Here is a 6,375-nt window from a genome sequence, read left to right on the forward strand (position 1 = left end):
AAGTTAAACAAACTTCTTCCTCCTAAAACGGAATTAAAAGGCAAAAGAAAAAAAAAAAAAAGAACTAGAACCTACAGAGGTGTTTTTCAACTAGGAACTGACTGGAAAATATGGCATCTGAATACAATTGAACATTATTATATTGTCATAAGTGGTGAGAACATTTCAGACAATCCTGGGTAGTATGAACAGATAAAAGAATTAAGTGAGCAGAGCCAAGGGAACAATTTTTACAAGGACAGCAATTTTGTAAGAACAAACTTAAAAAGACATTAGAATAAGTATTTAGATGGCACAGTAGATAGAGCAATGATCTTGTAGTTAGGAGGACCTGAGTTCAAATTAGGCCTCAGATACTTAATATTTATTAGCTATGTGACCCTGGGCAAGTTACTTAACCCTATTTGCTCCCCCCCCTCCCAAAAAAAAAGACACTAGAATTCTGATTAATATAAAATGACCAACCATGTCTCTGGAGGACATATGATGAAGCTTGGTACTCACTTCCTAACAGAGAGGTAACTGACTCAGAGATGTAGAATTAGACACCACTGTGTAGATTATTTTTGTTTTATTACACTTATTTGTTAAAGGGTTTTTTTTTCCTTTTTAAATGGGTGGGATGTAGAAGGTGGTGAGCAGAAAGCACTGACAAACTCTTCAGTAATGAGGTGATTCAGGCCAATTCCAATGGTCTTGTGATGGAGAGAGTCATCTGCACTCAGAGAAGGGAGTGGGGATTACAACACTGTATTTTCACTCTTTTTGTTGTTTGCTTGCTTTTTGTTTTTTTTCCCTCTTTTTTTGTTTTTGATCTGATATTTCTTGTGCAGCAAGATAATTCTGGAAATATGTATAGAAGAATTACATATGTTTAACATATATTAGATTACTTGTCATCTAGGGGAGGGGATAGAGAGAAGAGAGGGAAAAAAATTTCGGAACTCAGGTTTTTTGAAAGGGTGAATGCTGCATATGTTTTGAAAATAAAAGCTTTTTTTTTTAAAAGAAGGAAAGCACTGCCAAAAAAGAAGGCCATTGAAACTTTTAAAAAATGCACAGAAAGGAACAGAAACAAGTTCAGAGGAAGTACAAATAAGCAGGATGGTTTTAAAAGTAATGTTTGGAATGTTTTATATACTTTTAAAACAAGTGGTATGAAATGGAGATTAAATTTCATAGTAATCCTCCTTTTGTGTTCTGCCATGTATTTGTTTTCATATATACAGGAAACACAAATGCTCCTTTGTTGTTTGAGTTCAGAATTAAAAAAAAAAAATTAACTATAACTGAATGATAATTACAGAGAGAAAGGAATTTGTGGAAAAAACGTTAAAGAAGGTTAATTCCACTCTGAAAGTAGAATCCCGGTGTGAGTGTCAGGGTGAGTAAAAGATTTGAGTCTTTCCCCAATCTAAGTCATTGGATCTTTGGGGTGATGGGGAGGAAAAGGGTTATGAGCTGATGGTTGGAGCCTTCATTCTAGTACACACTGAAAGGAGTGGCTACGGGAAGACCTTTCTGCAATATTCTAAGCAAGAGATGAGGAGGCCTGAGCTAGAGTGATGACCCTGGAGTGCTTGGATATCCTGATAGGACAGATTAAAAGGATTAAACATGACTCTTGGCAGCCCTCTGCTGCCCCTCCGTGGCTACCTCGGGAACATGAAGTCGATTTGGAAATAACAAGCATTATTTGTCTGTGTCTATCTATGTCCTTGTCCATCTCTTCCTCAGTCCACGAACCCCTTCTCCTTCCTATATGTTCCTTCTGCCTTCTGACCCCGTAGGAAACTTCACAGCAAACAAACAGCAGTATATTGAACATAGTATTAGATGTGGAGTTAAAAGTCCTGAAATGTCCACCGGCATGTAATTTCAGAAGATGGGGGTGATTTGATTTTTAGTTTTTTGTCCCCAACTCCTGGCTCATTATTAAGCCTTTGATTAATACCTGTCAGACTGAAAAAGATTTGAGTCTTGGGTTGCCTCACTTACTAATTGTAGCTGTTGGATCTTTGGCAAGTTAAGTAACCCTAACTTCAGTTTCTTCCTGTTTTTTTTTTTTTTTTTTAAAGGCATTGACTTAAATGATCTGAAGGGCCCTTCCAGTTCTAAGGTCCAAAGAATCACTTTTGCCAAAGAGAATTCCCATTTTGCTCTGTATCAGCCAAATTCTGTACTCTCAAGGGTTTGAAGCCATTTTAGAAAATTTGAGAAGATATCAAGTAAACATTGCCATCTACTGGAGTACCACAGAAGGCTGGCAACGGCAGGATCTTGTTAAAAAGGATTTCTTTGTTTCAGCTGCAATTCTGCATCCCATCTCTGTCTCCTCCTGTGTTCCCTTCTTCCCAAATCCTTGCTCCTTTATCAGTCTCTTCCCCTGTGGGAGATAACGTGTGCAGCTAGTTACCAGCCTTAAAGGGCTTTCAAATGCAGTTACCAAATCATTATTATTATTATTGTTAGTACCTCTCCCCTTTTTTTCTTCCTCTTTCTCCATACTCTCTTTTTCTAGGTGGGCTTTTTACCAATAGACAGGACTCAGAATAATTTTGATTGGTTGTTTGTTGATATACATTAGTTTCAGTCATGTCCGATGATACCATTTAATGATACCATTTGGAGTGTTCTTGGCAGAAGTATTAGAGTGGTTTGCCATTTCCTCCTTAAACTCATTTTACAGATGAGGAAACTGAGGCAAATTGGATAAAGTGACTTGTCTAGGGTCACATAGCTAGTGGTATTCTGAGGTTATATTTGAACTTAGGTCTTCTGGACTCCAGTGCTGGTGCTCTATCCAGAGTACCACCCAGTTATCTGTAATTTTAATTGGGTAAGGCCGCAAATACAAAAACCTTGGTAATGACAAAACTTAAAAGTGCCTGAAGCTATGAGTTTTATTATTGTTCCTCTTGTTGATTAGTGCTTCCTATTATTAGTTCTCTTTAATGATCTTAAATCATTGGTTCAAATTTTGAGTCCAGATCCCACAGTGGGCACTAACTGTGTAACCCTGGGCACTTCTATAGTACCTACTGTATGTTGGGCATTATACTAAGCCCAACAAATATATATAATAAATATATATATATATGTGTGTGTGTGTGTGTGTGTGTGTGTGTGTATACATACATACATGCACACACAAATAATATATAAATATTATTCCATTTTATTCTCATAATAATTCTGGGAGATAGGTAATATTATTTCCATTTTATAGATGAGAAAACTGAGGCAGACAGAAATCAAATGATTAATACTTAGTTTAGGGGAAAGAAAAGGCCCTCTCTCCCTAAGTTATATATATGCTAGGGGGGATTAGAAAGAATTTTACAGGATGGGGTGATGGATCAAAGTCTGGGTCCCTATTTTTCATATCCTTCACTGATTTTTCTATAAGACCTAATTGGCTATAACCATGATAACTACTAGAGCTCTGGTTTAACCAGGAAGGTACCTGACCTTTAGTTATTGCAGTTAGAGCTTGCTTACACAAAATGGGCAAATGGAAAGATTCCAAGCCCTTTCACATATGGAAGATCCAAACTTTCACATCTTATAACAGACACAGATACTCATAGGTATATACATGCATGCATACAAACAGACTTAAAGACCTCTTCAATCCAGATACACTTTGCCCACTTCTTTCTCAATTTTTGAATGAAGGGGCACTTTGTTCAAACTAGAACCTCTTTGCATCTACAGTTTTAGAAGATTCTCTGGAGTAATCAACGTACCAGAGATCAGGTAGATTATTAGAGACAGACAGTCTCACACATTGCTAGCAGAAGCAAGTTTAACTCAATCTCTGGGCAACTCAACCAAGTCCTGGGGGAAAAGCAGCTAAACCAGGAAGGACCAGATTTCCAAGTAGGGCAACTGTCAAAACCAATCCATTCACCTTTCAAATGAATGCATTCACCAAGTTTAATTTTCATTTATTGTGTGACTTTTAACACAGAAAGTCTAGGTAGGAATCGAATCCTCCCTGAATTCTTACTTAAATATTTCAAAAGTTCTCTTTCATAGGCATGGAATGTAAGGTGTGTTTAAGCAAGACTAGTACCTCTGGTATGAGGAACAATAAATACTATGGAAGCCTTGTGCATCTCAAGACCTTCTTATCACCAACACATTTACCTAAATGCAATAGAACTTATTCGAAGCATCTTTGCAACAAACATTGGCATTTAAAAAACTATGTCATTGTAAGGAGAAGAGACAGACAGGATGTGAAATGATGAAGTCAATGTATGGCACAGAGAGCTGGACTGATCAGAGACTTATCCTCACCAAAAAAAATCTTTGTATTCAATAAAAACAGTGGCACCAAGACAAAATGACTACATTAATGTCATCAGATCAGTGCTTTTCTGAATAGGAATGATATGTTACCAACTTGGTGGGAAAGTTGAACCAACACACAGTTGGCAAAACTGGAGCAGAAAAGGAGTAGACATTTGCTCATCTGGATCAGAACACTTGCAAATATTAAGACTGGCTGATCCCCAAAATAATGGGGAAATATGGATGCTGCTAAATTAAAAATGAGAATTTCACAAGGCAAACCAGCAAGATCATTCGTCTCTAAGAAGGTAGTATTCAGTTTCATGAAAAGTAAAGTACAAGTGAAATTTAGAGAGATGCAGGATTCTTGGCTCAGCAAGAAGGCAGATGAAATTCAGATTTTTGCTGATAGTAACAATCTAACATATGTGTATGATGCATTGAAAGCTATTTATGGGCCAAAGACTTATGGTTCGTTTTGACTACTCAGTGCTGATGATGCTATACTGATTAGGAAATGATCCTAGAGAAATAGGCTGCACACTTCCATAGTATTCTCAAAAGATCATCATCAATCAATATTGCAACTATCAATTATTTACCTCAAGTTGAAATCAATCACTCCCTAGCTGAAATTTCAACTGAATAAGAGATTTTGAATGCGATTAGGCTACTTTTTTGTGGTAAAGTACCAGATGCTAATTCTTTTCCAGCTGAGATTTACAAGGTGGGAGGTCCATTGCTCATACCAAAACTGACTGCAATTTTTCAGATTATATGGCAAGAGGAAGCTATGCCCCAGGAATTCAAGGATGCCTTCATTGTCTGTCTTTATAAAGGTAAAGGGAATTGATTGTCCTGTGACAATCACAGCGGAGTTTCTCTCTTAGTCACTGCTGGCAAGATTCTTTCCAGAGTCCTCCTTAATAGACTAACTCTACATTAGGAAAAAAGGTCATCTACATGAGAGCTAGTGTGGCTTCAGAAGGGGCCAAGGAACAGCTAATAAAATGTTTACTGCCAAATAACTCCAGGAAAAATGTCAGGAGCAGAACAGGTCTGTATACAATATTTGTAGATCTGACCAAGGCCTATGATACAATCAGTCACGAGGGCTTATGGAAAATTATGTCAAAATTTGGTTGCCCAGAGAAGTTCATCAGTAAAGTACATCAGTTTCATGATAACATGATTCCTGGGCTCTGGACAATGGACAATGCACTCAAGTCATCAATAGAGTGAAACTAGATGGTGTGCTTGTTCCCATGCCTTTTAGTATGATGTTTTCAGCCACGTTATCAAATGCCTTCAATGAGGACAAATGAGGACAAACATGGAATCAAAGTCATCTACTGCACTAATGATAAAAGTCACTACTGCACTTCTTCAACTTGAAAAGGTTGTAGCCAAAAGTAGAAGAAACTGGGTTGTGATTTATTATTTGCAGATGATTGTGCACTCAATGCAGCCTCCAAAGCTGATATACAACAAAATATAGATCAACTCTCTGTTGCTTATGCTAATTAACACCAGGAAAAGACAGGTCCTCCATCAGCCAATATCACATCCATATGTGGAGCCATCAACTACAGCAAAATGGTAAAGTATTGAATGCTTAAGTTCTCCTACTTTCACAAAATACTTTCTAGGGATGTCCACATTGATAATGAGAGTGACACATACATTGCCAGAGCTAGCTCAGTGGTTTGGGGGGTTCCTAAGGAAAGTAAGGTAGAGAAAAGGTAATAGACTGACTACTAAACTGAAGGTCTACAGTGTTTTTATGCTGACTTCATTGTTATATGCCTACGAACCTGGACTATATACCAGCGCCATGCCAGGAAACTGAATTGTTGACATTTGAATTGTCTTAGAAAGATTCTGAAGATCACTTGTGTCTGACCAGTGACAGAGCATTCTAAGCACGTGTTGGTCTGATCAGTCACAGTTGGATATACTGTACCTTGGCTCTAACATAGTGATACCATTTTGGTCCTCTTCAAGTGTGAAGGACAACAACCAACCAACTAATTACATAGGGTAGGGCTCTGATCAGCCATGGCAGGACACAATTAT

This window comes from Antechinus flavipes, chromosome 3, assembly GCF_016432865.1.
Source record: "Antechinus flavipes isolate AdamAnt ecotype Samford, QLD, Australia chromosome 3, AdamAnt_v2, whole genome shotgun sequence".
NCBI classification, from domain to species: domain Eukaryota; kingdom Metazoa; phylum Chordata; class Mammalia; order Dasyuromorphia; family Dasyuridae; genus Antechinus; species Antechinus flavipes.